At 34.7% G+C, this 12,691-nt stretch overlaps 1 pseudogene; it reads right to left on the minus strand.

Annotated features, from left to right (window-relative positions):
• Window positions 1-12,691, minus strand: part of LOC131663467 (uncharacterized) — a 107,255-nt pseudogene that overhangs the window by 21,506 nt on the left and 73,058 nt on the right.

Consider the following 12,691-nt stretch of genomic DNA (forward strand, 5'->3'; position numbering starts at 1 on the left):
TTTGATTACATTACCCTTTAATTTTTAATCCTTATTGAAAAAATGATTAGAAATATTACCTGAGATAAAATATAACACAGTATACTTACAATTAATACAAGTTTTTTATTTGTGAAGAGAAAGCTAAAACAGAAACAAATAATAATTCTATAAAGTTATTGTTTTCTATCGATTATAATAAAAAATATTAATTTAATATAGTATTTGAAACAATGTAAAAATTTATTTGATCGGGATCATGCATGTAGAGGGATAAGATACAACGAAAAAATAGAGAAAATATTCTACTCTTGCAAAAGCTGACGTACGTATGTCTATTTTCACAAATGTCTCTTGTCTTATTATAGAATATAAATATAAGAACGAAACATGATAATTTACCTAACCCTATGCTGCCTATGTTATAATGCGTGTTAGTTTCAGTTTAGAATAAAGGCTTATTAGGCTTTGGCCATAAGTTAAGAGTGTGGCCGCACTCGTAGGCGCCGAGGATGATGAGAGAGAGAGAGAGTGAGTTATGGTGAAGTCAGCGCTTTATTTCTCGCAGAGGAGTACAGTTAGCTGGATCGGACGCCCAGTGACAGAGTGTCGCAGATATAGTACGTTGCTGCACCCGACGCAAGCAAAAGTCTTGCTTAATAGAAGCGATGGCCGGAACACAGCAAGCAAGGCCAGCTCGACGGTACCTCTCGTTCTGGGTGCTGCGGGGCTCGTCGTCTCTATATAGCCAGCTCGATGGTCGAATAAATACAGTAGAATTCGTTTTTTTATTTTAGGTAATAGCTTTGTTCAAAGATTATAAAATAATCAGTACGGTCTTCAGTAATTGTATACAAAGTGGATCACTTCAGGCTATTTTTGTTTTCTGAATATGGACCAATGAATTAGAATCTTTCACATCTAATTTTACGGAATATTCATGCACATGTATTGGATCATTTACAAAAGCTGCATAAAATAGAGTACAAGGGATAATGTTCATTTGCTATTCTCACAAGAAAAAATATGCAATTTTAGGTAAAAACTCGGAAAAAATGTCTGAAGCATGTGTAGTTGATTATTGTGATAAAGATTAAATATTTTTAATTTGAAAGGCCATATAGAATTACAAAATGTAAAAGACCTTTGTCTTTTATTATGGTATTTATATGGTATTTGGTCTGGATAGTACAGAAGCTTGCAAACTAAATGAATTTTTCATAGGTAATTGTATACAATGGCGTTAAGACTGTATTAGTTTATGATAAAATGAAAATTACTCACATTAATGATAGTACATCATCAAAATTTCGCTGCAACACACACAGTACAAAGGCAGACTTTGTAAATTGAATAACCGATATTAACAAAAGACGATCGGGATCATGCGCATGTATATAAATTTTAAGATATATACAATTAAAATTTATTGTAGAAATACATAAAAAATATCAAAAATTACTACTAAAAAATGTTTATTGCATTTCAAATACAAAATAATATAAATTTATTTTATTTTAATTCAATGCACGCCGTGCTTTCATAATGCGTGCAATATGCTTTCATTTGAAATTATATTTTGCGGGGCGGCATTATGCCTGCATTCTGACGTGCGTAGCTTTTCGTGCTTGCACTATGCCTGCATTATGACGGCACGCCACGACGAGCACGCGCCTGCCGAACCGTGCCGGCACGCTGTGTTATCTGGGTCTGCATATTTATAAAATTTGCTGCTGTTATCAATTGCTTTTATCAGCTGCTATTAACAGGTGATGCCAGTACTTGATAACATGGAACAAATTAGCAGCTGCTATTAGCAGGTATTAACATCAGCTGATAATAGTAGCTGATTTTTTTCAACAGGGCCGTAGAAGCAGTCGAGAGATTTGGATGTGAAACTCGTTTGTGATACCATTATTATTATTTTTATGTATCAAACTGTATAAAACTGATACTTGTAACTGCTGGTCTCTATAAACCAAAGATAAATAATAAAAAGGAAGATAAAACGACTCAAAGGGCCTTTCTCTCGTCAATATTTATTACTATGAAATATTTTTCACTTGTATTGTAAGGAAACGTTGCTTGCTACCTTGCCATGCTAGCATCGATTGTGACCTTACCGTAAAATATGTAATTTTGTGCGCATTTCGTTTGTTCAAAGTCTTTTGAGTGACTGTAACTATTGAAAATCAATATAGAAAAAAAGTTCTAATAACCACAATAATAAATAAATAGTGAGTTTGTTGTTTCTTTACCAAGTTCCCGCCATTGTTTTTACAATATTTTTGATAGTTCGTAGCAATGTTGAGAAAATGTTTTAGCAACATTTCGCGCCCCAGTCCATTACACTGAAATATTGGATAAGCGTTTCCACAATGTTGTTAAAAAGTTGGAATTAAAATCCAACTGGATAGTTCGTTTGTTTCTAGCTTGTTTTATCCGTGTTGCAGCAATGTTTCGATATTTCAATGTGAAAATGCTGTGCCAACATTTTAGCAACAATTTCGTTCGCCGACATGACTTCATTGTTATGTTGCCGAAACATTGTGCAAATGTTGCCTAAGTATTTTCAAGTATCAGTTGTGACAACATTGTGACAACATCTGGGCACCAAGTTGAGGTAACATTTCGGCAACATTGAGTTTTAGACAAAAGCGGACATTTTTCACATTATCGCAACATTGCTGCAACATTTTTTATTGTTGCCGATAAGGTTGGAAATGTTGGAAAATTGTTGTTTGTGACGGGCGAATCGACCGTTGAGTTCGATCGCCCTGTTCGCCTCTCTCTCTCTTCCGCGTGCCTTCCCCTGAGCCGCTGCCACATCGGTCTCGGTTGATTAAAACCGAGTATCGACGCACGATGTGGCTTTGTTGCAGGTTTGATTCCTGATCGGCGGAGATGCCTGGCGTTGAAGGGATGGAGCAAGAGCGGGCAACGGAGGAGAGAGAGAAGTAGTGTCGCCGGCATGAGTCGCACGTGTGTGCGTAGCCGGCGACGCTCGGCCGTTTTGGGTATCTATAGGGAGGGGCGCGTAAGACGTCGCGGAAAGCGCGAGATCGCGGGAGTAGTAGCGCTTTGACCAGCAACGAATTTCGAGCTAGTTAAGCCTCGCGACTGAAAAGTGCGTGAATAACACAGGCCGACAGAATTTGACAAAAATATCTTACCAAGAAACCGAGTATAGTTTTCCGAAGGTTTTTTGCGCGCTGAATCCGAATCCGAGATCAGAATTACTCTGGTGGCTCCGGTTTTCGAGATATCCTAACCTTAAAGTGCAAAAAACGCGATTTTTGCCTATATTTGAGGTTATGTAGCAAAGAAAAGAAATTTTTTTTCAAAAAACTGTATACATCAAATTAAAGTATGAGTTTTCTTCTTTCAAATGCCGTTGAGTATGCTCGGATATCTTTTTTTTTCACGAAGTTACACAAATTTGAAAATTTCAAATTTTAGGAATTTAAAAAGCACCACACCATTCAGCCCAAGCTATCTAACAAGTAACCATATTAAAGAGCCACTCACCAATTTAAACCAAACTTGGAAATTTGTCAAAACACTAAAAAATATTGTGAGCATCGTGCTTCTATTTACAAAATGCTCTCTTACGGGTAGAAACCACCCCTGCCAACCCCTAAACAGGCTCACCCATATAACCCTAGGTAGAGCAAGTTTAATTAACTGCTTTTCGATAAAAAAAACTCATTTTCCAATCACAGGTATACGTACTAATCTCGACCTAGATAAGCCTCATCCCCCAATACCTGCTGAACCCTTTAAAACCACCCCTACCAACCCCTAAGCAGGCACACCCACATGACGCTGGGTAGAGCAAGTGGTTAAAAATTTACTTTGTTTATCAAAAAGTACTTAATTAAACATGCTCTACCAAAGTTTACGTGGGATAGCCTGCTTAGGAGAAGGTAAAGGTGGGTTTAAGGGTCGAAAATAAAAGTAGGATGAGGCATATCTAGGTAAAGATGTGTGCTCCCATTTTTGATTGAAAAATTAAATTTTTTCATTAAAAAGCACTTGGCTAACTTGCTCTACCCAGCGTCATGTGGGTGTGCCTGCTTAGGGGTTGGGAGGGCTGGTTTTAAAGGGTTGAGGAGGTATTTTGGGATGAGGCCTATCTAGATCATATTAGTACGCATACCTGTGATTAGAAAATGATTTTTTTTATCAAAAAGCAGTTAATTAAACTTGCTCTACCCAGGGTTATGTGGGTGAGCCTGTTTAGGGGTTGGCAGGGGTGGTTTCTACCCGTAAGAGAGCATTTTGTAAATAGAAGCACGATGCTCACAATATTTTTCAGTGTTTTGTCATATTTCCAAGTTTGGTTTAAATTGGTGAGTGGCTCTTTAATATGGTTACTTGTTAGATAGCTTGGGCTGAATGGTGTGGTGCTTTTTAAATTCATAAAATTTGAAATTTTCAAATTTGTGTAACTTCGTGAAAAAAAAAAGATATCCGAGCATACTCAACGGCATTTGAAAGAAGAAAACTCATACTTTAATTTGATGTATACAGTTTTTTGAAAAAAAATTTCTTTTTTTTGCTACATAACCTCAAATATAGGCAAAAATCGCGTTTTTTGCACTTTAAGGTTAGGATATCTCGAAAACCGGAGCCACCAGAGTAATTCTGACCTCGGATTCGGATTCAGCGCGCAAAAAACCTTCGGAAAACTATACTCGGGTTCTTGGTAAAATTTTTTGTCGGCCTGTGTAATTGATTGCTATCGAGTGAACAGCATTGAAGAGGAAGACCAGCTGCATCCACCTAGCGATCCATCGTTTGAGGACTACATAGTGGGCCCAGCAGACGTGGACTTCCACAGCAGCGCTCCCTCCTAAGGTCAGTTACCCTTTTTCGTTGCTCGGTGCGCGCCTCGATTTCTCTCACTCCGAGCATCGTACCGTCCGGACGCGGACGAGTGGCTGCATGCATAAATTCGCATCTCACTCGCGGGAATTCGCGGAAATTCGCGGAACAGTTGTAAGGCGATGTTCTGTTTCCTGTGCGTTAATTCACACGGAACGGACTAGCCCGGACTTGGCCGACGCACACGTCAAACGCCGTATGTAAATTGCTGTTTTTAATAAAGTGTAAATATATCCGAAATGATGAGTTTATTTGTGCAACCTGTCTCTCTCGTAATTAGGTAAATCGCGATTGTCGATACTACCGGACGACATAAGCCCTCGTTAATTTTCCGCGACGAAGCAAATGTGCCTTCCGAGCCGTCCCCCTTAAAATAATTTGTGACGCGACGTTGTTCGGGCTTATTTTCCATACGGAATTCAAAATTGTTAACGAACGTGTTACATGTTGTAGCAATATTTTGAAAACAATCCTTGCTACTTGGGAATCGCATATAATTTATCAAAAATGACAAGCTCATCTACTGCTTCGTACGATCTGCAGTTTTAAACTTTATAAATTTGAAAGAAAGATTTATGTTGATAATTGCAAACGAGCAATGAAGATGCGTTAAAATTTTCATTCTATGGAATCAATTAATCTATGGGACCTTAAATTTTTTTTCAGAAACGTATGCTAAGGGATTAAAATACATCATCGCCAAGAATTAAATGAAAATATTCCAAATGAAAATAGAAGTATTGTCTAACAAATCACTGACAATCTTAATTCAAGAAAGCAATTAACTGAATTATCAGAAAGTGATTTCAATCAAATGAGCGACCACGATTTAGTTAAATTGAATCTAAGTGAGTAATTTTTATTTTTGCTGTTTCCTCTGTGCACAATTTTTTTCTGAAAAAGTATGTTATTTTATATATTGCTAGTATTTTTCATGTAATGATTATCGTCAATTATACTGAGTAACATGTATTTATTACTACATTTTAATAATACATCATTGGATTTGCAGTTGGATTCAAAGAAGTTATCGCCAATCAGAATAAAATGATAAATAACATTCAAAACATAGCAGAAGAGAGTCCTTCTTCGTCACGTTACGAATTAGAGCATCTGCGAAAGCATTTCCCTGCAACTACATTAAGACGATTTCGGGAGAATGAAAGCAAATTAAAAAACAAAGCCTTTAGAAATGCAGTCGTAAGATTTGTGCAGATAAATATAACATTGGGATAAACTATAATTCTCCAGTAGATAAATATGTATACCAAAATTTTTAGGCTCAATTTCTTTCCTATCAAGGAGGGCCAACTGGACATAAAATGTGCATCAAGATGTTTGAAAAAGTGTTGACCGACAAAGTGGCATAAAACTTTGTTTTCGTCGGTAACAGTAGTACAAAAGCCGCGTTTTCGCCAACCGAAATTTGGAATGTTATTAGAGGTATAAATTTTTCTCTCTTTAATACATCTGTAGATTACTTATTAAGTATTTGGAATCACTTTTCAAAGATGTAATTGTGGAAACCTTTCGAAACCACCCGCAGAAAAGCTATTCATTTTAAAACGCTGACGAAAGTTGTGAATATTGGCTGAGGCAAGCGCCTTTTCGCATGACTAGGAAGAGACAAAGTAATGAAAGGTATAAGATATTGATATAACTAGGTTATGCACAACACAGAATCATATTTATTTATAGTTGTATAGTTTCATTTTTAGGAAAAAGAAAAAAACTATTGAAGACTTGATTGCAGCTGAAGATATGGAAGATTAAAGAGGCTGGGTGTTGTTTTTATACCTTTCTCACGAAAATTAATAATTCATATGTTGATTATAAGTTAAAATTTAACTTCTAGATTTAATTTAAAGCTGTACTTTGAATTGCCGGTAAAAATGTACTTTAAAGTGCATATGCTGAAATCTATTATTTTTTTATTTCAGATTAACAGTAGTGTTTAATTGATTTCGTTTTTGAAAATGTAACTTTCAATGATATTTGAATTTTGTCGCTTAATAATTGCTAACGTTGCTTAATGCTTACTACTTTATTTTATTATACTGGAGTCGCATAAGCGCCTAGCTCCTAACTTGGAACAAATGCAACATGCATTAAACATTTATACAGGCATGATAGTATGTAATTTTTTCAACAAAGCTTTCATGGTCTGGCGATTCTTCTTTTGTAACAGTAAATTCATCGATTCATAAATAACCCAGTGCAAAAATGTTTGTGATTCGCGTAAGCACGTAAAAATAATAAAAATTAGCAATTTTTATTAAACTGATTGTTAAACCTTTAACTTAGAAGTGGCAATCAAAATATTTATTTTGTAATTCACATATTTGCGCAGCTATTGTAATTACAATGCAAATTTTATAGTTAGAATGCTGAAAACTGAATTCCCTTACTTGTCTTCATGATATTCCTTTTTTGCATATAATTTGATAACGCATGCGCACGCTACGTATAGTACCGCGTATAAAAAATTCTATAATTTATTATATATCGAAGTCGAATATGCACGTGCTATGCAAAAATCGGAATTTACAGATACGTTAAAGATACTTAGCTTAGAGTAAATGCAACTCATGTATTTAATATTGATATTGTTGCAATTTTATTCAATTTTTTAGCAATAATGTAACTTTACATTAAATTTACCACTAGGTATAAATAAGCCGTTCTTAAAAGGTTTGTGATTTACTTATAAGCGTACATTTCATAAATATTTTTAAATTGTAATGATCTCGTTGTTTACTCGATTTGAAAGTCAATAAAGTTGAAACATACATTGCAAATGCATAAAGGGTTATTGATTTTTTCTAGTTTTCCCACTATTGTTTTGACAACGTTTTTAAGTTCACTATAACCTTGAAAAAATGTTGCAGCAACATTTCGCGCTCGAGCTTAGGTTGACTGAAATATTATAAAGACGTTTCCAAAATGTTGTTAAAAAGTTGCGACTGAAAAAATGATCGATAGTAAAACTGTTGTAAACTTGTTATGTCTTTGTTGCCACAATGTTTTGGTGGCCCGTTCTAACAGTGTTCTATCCAGGGAGTAAGAGAGAAGGAGACCCAACGCCATATACGAGAAGTGGCATGTTTTCACCAGCAAAGATCGCCAGGCTCGCTCATCGGAATAGCTGACACTAGCTAGCGTCAGACCCCTCTAGTGAGCGCCATTCGTACTGCGTAGTAGGTTGATTTTATCTACCGTTCCCTGTCAACTGACATGCAACAACGTATATGAAATTATGCTTCATAACTGTGCTTAATTATGATGACGATATGATTTGAGTTGACATAAATGATAGGTTAGCTATCAAAAGACTCAAACCCCAAATACTATAACCATAAACTTAATCACAAGCCCCTCTCGGCAACTTAAATATAACTTTTGACATTTAGACAGTGATATAAGCACGTTAGCCGAGAGGCTAAGGTTTCTGCTTTGAATTGTTAGGATTGCCGGTTTGAATCCTAGAGATGAATTTTTTTTTTCGTCATTATGGAGAATTTTGGAATCATATATATACGTAAAACTAAATTAAAAATGCAAATAACATATAATTATTGATTCTGTGTTTAAATGATAAAGCACATACAAATGAAATTTTTTGAAGATGATATTTAAAAAAAAATTAGCATAGACTTTCACTATTTTTTCCTGTACCTATTCCAAATATAAAATGATAGAAAACGTCCATGAGCATTTGAAGAGTTTACTGGGGTATTTTTATCAACAATTTGATATATTTATCCTTAACTGAAATGCGTGCCACAAAAACTAAGCTTTAGCGCTTTTAACATGAATGCTGAAAAAAATAATAACACTATGGTATTATACAATAAAATGAAAAATATCGCCGGTTAGAAGCATATAACATATTCTTCAAAATATAAGTTCATTGCGCTTAAAATTCAAATGAGTAAAACTAACGCATCAACAGACTGTGCTATCAGTCCGTTTAATCGATATAAAAAATCATTTATTTTCTAGATTTTTCAAGAGCTACTGGAAGTTCTTTTCAATAATGCGACGTTTATTTGCGATCTACTTTTTTGTTATACGATATAATGATATTTTTCGTATATGTATAGATAAACGAATGTAGCAGTGATGTTGTATAAGAAAAATATATTTAAAACAACGGAAATGTTATATGAATATGTGTGTGTGTGCAAAGAGGAACATCTGAAAACTTGTATGAGCGAAAAACTTTCGCCTATTTGAAATGGTAAAAATTATCATCTAAAATAATGTCGAATGAAAGGGTTGAAAAAGATATTCATGGTAATTTGTCAAATATTCTTTATCATTTTCTACCACTATATACACCTCAAATAACAATCGAAAAAACGTCCGAGGACGCAGTGAAATTTATTTTTAGCTATTGTAGGCTTAAAAAATTATACTATATCATATTTATTGTCATTCATTTCATATCATTGAGTTTCCATTAATAATTTATTATTGTATTTATACAATTTTTTTTGTTTGATAGTTATACGACAAACAATCAAGTCAGAATTCTATATTAAATATACATATACAATAGTATTATATATTTGCGATTTAACAACTTATCTATAATTCGGTCGAAATAAAAAAAAGTCATATTCTGAGATATTCGTAGAAAGATATTTTTTCTCACTGTTAACGCATTTTTCCGTGAATTTTCGATCGGCAACGCGAGTTCGTAAACCGCTGTCTTTTGTCTACGAACAACTGACTGTCAGTTCGTAGTTGATTTGTTCGTGCGTGCACGTGTATACATGCTTATTGCAATTTTTTTGGTTGGAATATGTTGTGTAGATATGTAATTTGATCAATTATGTTTCAAAAAGTAAAGTGTTATGTGAACGGCTGTATATCGGTGAGAAACAATGCAGCTAAACCAGAAGAAGGAATATCATTTTTTAGAGCTACCAAAGTAAGTAGGAACGTGTTGTCATCTTCGTAACAGAAAATTTCGACGGTCCTCACTATTCCGAGTGATCATATTATCAATATCATAAGTAACTTTACGTGAATGTATTTAGCAAATTTTACATAAATAAATATTCAGCAGATCGGTAAAAAGCATTCTGTATTTCTTTATTAACAGAACGAAACACTTGAGAAATGGCGGGAGGTCATTCCCGATTTAATGAAGCATCACAATGTTTGCGAATTGCATTTTAAAGAAAATGATGTAGAAAAGACCTTCAATCAAAAGTTGAAAGATAATTCAATATTCATGATGATCAAAGAAAAATCCTCATTGAAACAAGGCTCCCTTCCTATCATATTTCCTAATGTGGTTGAGTTCGACGAAGGCTTACCTAAATCAAAGGCTACAGGCAGTATACAAGAATGTATGATATATTTCATATTTAATTTAATAATTGAAATAACAATATATATAATTTTTGGTTAAGATTTCCAAATAAATTGCAAGTGATTTTTCTACGCCGCGAGTGTATCGTCGCCACGCCACGCTTTGTACCATCAAGCAGAGTTTAATTGGGTTTTTTCCGAAAATTTTGTTGGAATTAAAAACAATCTTTATTTATCCACTTTGTAACATCATTTTTTTTCTTTTGTAATGGAAATGGTAACATTTTTATTACTTTTAAGATTGATTAATGATTAGTAGATTTTATAATACAAATATTTATTAGCTTACTTTTACATCGTCACAGTTAATAATCAATGTTTTCGAAAATTACAGAGGGAAATCGAAAAATTCATCACTTTTATGTGAATTTGCTTATATTTGGAATGCATTAGAATATCTTTATTTTTCATGAAGCGCTGAACAAAATAGGCTTAAAATTAAAAACAAAAGTTATTGATGAACGTTATAATTCAAATCTATACGAGGATACCACATAAACTAGATTTGTTTAAAATTATTAGAAAATTTGGATTTGAAAACTAATATTTCAATCAATAATATATGTCAATTTCTGATTACATGCTTCTACATATACTGTCTTCGGTTTCACAGATGTTTCAACTAATGCTAGTGCAAAAGCTTTAGAATCGTCGAATGCAAGCAGCTCAACAGATTCGAATGTATCAAATACACATGAGTGTATTGTGAGCGCAGATATTTTAAATAATCATGTTGATTCTGGACAGTGTTCTGTAAATAACATTGAAACAATGGACATGGTTGTTGTTCATAAAAATGTCGACTCAACTACACATGTACATTCAGCAAATATTACAGACGATAAGGCTATTACAAGCAAGACTATTTCCAATGTTACAGTCGTAAATATGATGGGAAATGTTAATTGCTCTATTATTAACTCAGATTACGAAAATGAAAAAAAGCTTGAGCTTGCAATCAATAATTTAAATAATTCTGCCATAAATCTCGATTCTTCTGAAAAAGAAGTTGAAGTACTGGACTCGACAATTATTTCTAATAATGATCACTCAATTGAAAGTATGACTAATCAGGAAAAATTTATTAATATATGCAATGAATTCAATAACAACCCTCGCTGTATCACATTACCTGCTCAATGGATCCCTCTCAAGTTATTACAAACCAAATTCCGTGTATTATGTTTTCTGAGTGGAAAGAGATGTATGCGAGCTATGAAAAGCGTATTGTACTTTTTTCAGACATGAAAGTTCACGTAAGTTTCAATCCCGTTGTTACGTGACGCTTCATTGTATTATAATTGTATTTTGTTTATTAATACTTCGGACCCGAGATTTCCGTTCGGACATAGTATAATCAGCAGTATTCGTGTGCGCGACTCGGTGGGAACGTGCGGCAGAGGATGATTCACGCTGCGCCAGCATGCTGCGACGGCATGTTTCGATCAGCGTGCTTAGCTAGGTAAGACGACCCGGCACGAGAAGCGTAAACATCCGAAGCGTATACGCTTCGGAGAGAGACGCTATGCTAAGGACAAAGGCTATATAATAAGCCAGCGAAAGCAGAGCGACGGATTTCAGTTAGTTAGAAGCGAGCGCTCAAGCAAGAAGCCTGCATTTTCCTACTAAAGAGTTTTGAGAATATAATTTTTCAAGTTGCGATTAAGTGTCGAATTCAATTGTTTTAATAATTTCGTGTAAACGAAATCATAGGAATTATCATTTTGTTGCGTGTTAGTACACTATTGGATAAAAAAATACATAAGACCACGAGAATCTTAGGAATTGTTATTTTTGCTGCGTGTTGGTACACCATCGGATAAAAAAAATATATTGGACCAGTTGATCTGATCGGATACAAAGGAAAAGAATATATTGGACATATCACAAATCAAACAATATTTTGGACCTAGACGACAGAGTGAGTACTTTTGGGCTCTATTTTCGATAAGCTGAAATCTCTTCCTTATTGTTTTTTTCTTTATTATCTCTCCCCCTCTTCGCTCTAATACTACTAAGCATAATCAAGGTTCCCCTTTCGGTGAATCCACGTGATTGCGTACCGGGACCAAGTGTGTAAACACCGCTGACCGCGCAAATTAAAATATTTATTTTAATAAATCGCGAACCACATAGTAGCGCGATATTATTACTAGAAGTGTTATCCGACGTATTAAAATATATATATATATATATATATATAAACCTATCTAACATACCGGCGTAAGTTCATTTAAGTTAACCGGCGAAGCCCCCTCCCTTTTTCCTTCCCGATTACTGCCGCCTGCCCCTCGCAAGGACGAACTTCGGATATTATCGGTAAAGATGCGATCCATTCGGTGACACGGTCGGGGTACCGTACTGAAGGTCTAGTCCGCCCGAGTCAGGACCACTCGGAGCTAAAAACGGTCTAACACGTGCCCGTTTTGAAGAGACATCAAAA

The sequence above is a fragment of the Phymastichus coffea genome, unplaced genomic scaffold (genome assembly GCF_024137745.1).
Source record: "Phymastichus coffea isolate CEN01 unplaced genomic scaffold, Cenicafe_Pcof_1.1 PCOF00002, whole genome shotgun sequence".
Lineage (NCBI taxonomy): Eukaryota > Metazoa > Arthropoda > Insecta > Hymenoptera > Eulophidae > Phymastichus > Phymastichus coffea.